The sequence below is a fragment of the Alligator sinensis genome, unplaced genomic scaffold (genome assembly GCF_000455745.1).
Source record: "Alligator sinensis unplaced genomic scaffold, ASM45574v1 scaffold216_1, whole genome shotgun sequence".
Classification (NCBI taxonomy): Eukaryota; Metazoa; Chordata; order Crocodylia; family Alligatoridae; genus Alligator; species Alligator sinensis.
In genome coordinates, this window is record NW_005841868.1 from 3,445,246 (window position 1) to 3,445,867 (window position 622).

Genomic DNA, 622 nt, shown 5'->3' on the forward strand with positions numbered 1-622 from the left:
AGGCCCCCCCTCCTCCCCGGCGCCGACGCGGTCTCCCCTGGGGAGCGTCACCGCCCGCGCCGCAATCGCCCGCTTCTGGGCCAGGCCCCTTCAGCGCGGGGTCCTAGCGCCGGGCACGGGCACACGGCCGCGAGCTCCCGCAGCCTCGCGCAGCGCTGGGGGAGGCCCGATGAGCTGCCTCCCTTCACCCCCGTGCCCCCCAAAGGGTGTGGGGCTGCTGGGTTCGCCCTGGCTTCGCCTCCGCCCCCAGGGCCTCAGCTTGCCTGTCTGTGAAATGGGCCTAATGCCTCCGTCCACTGCAACCATGAGGCTTTGCTCCCATCAGCACGTCCGGGAGTGAAGGAAGGGGCAGGACATGGGCCCTTCCCCCTCTCAGCCTGGCAGATGACCCAACTGGGCAAGGCCTCCTCCCCCCACCTTGCCAACTGCTGGCATCTTTGCTCAGAAGTCGGATTGAGGTATCTGGGAAAACACTGCTGCCAGCTGGGCCACCATCTTCTCACGCTTGACACTGCTGGCCTGTGCCTTGTGCCTGGCAGGGTATGGAGAAGGGCAACACCAGCAGCCATTCCCCAGGGCTGCCCATTGCCCTGCCCCTCTTGCAACAAAAGTCTTACCCTTT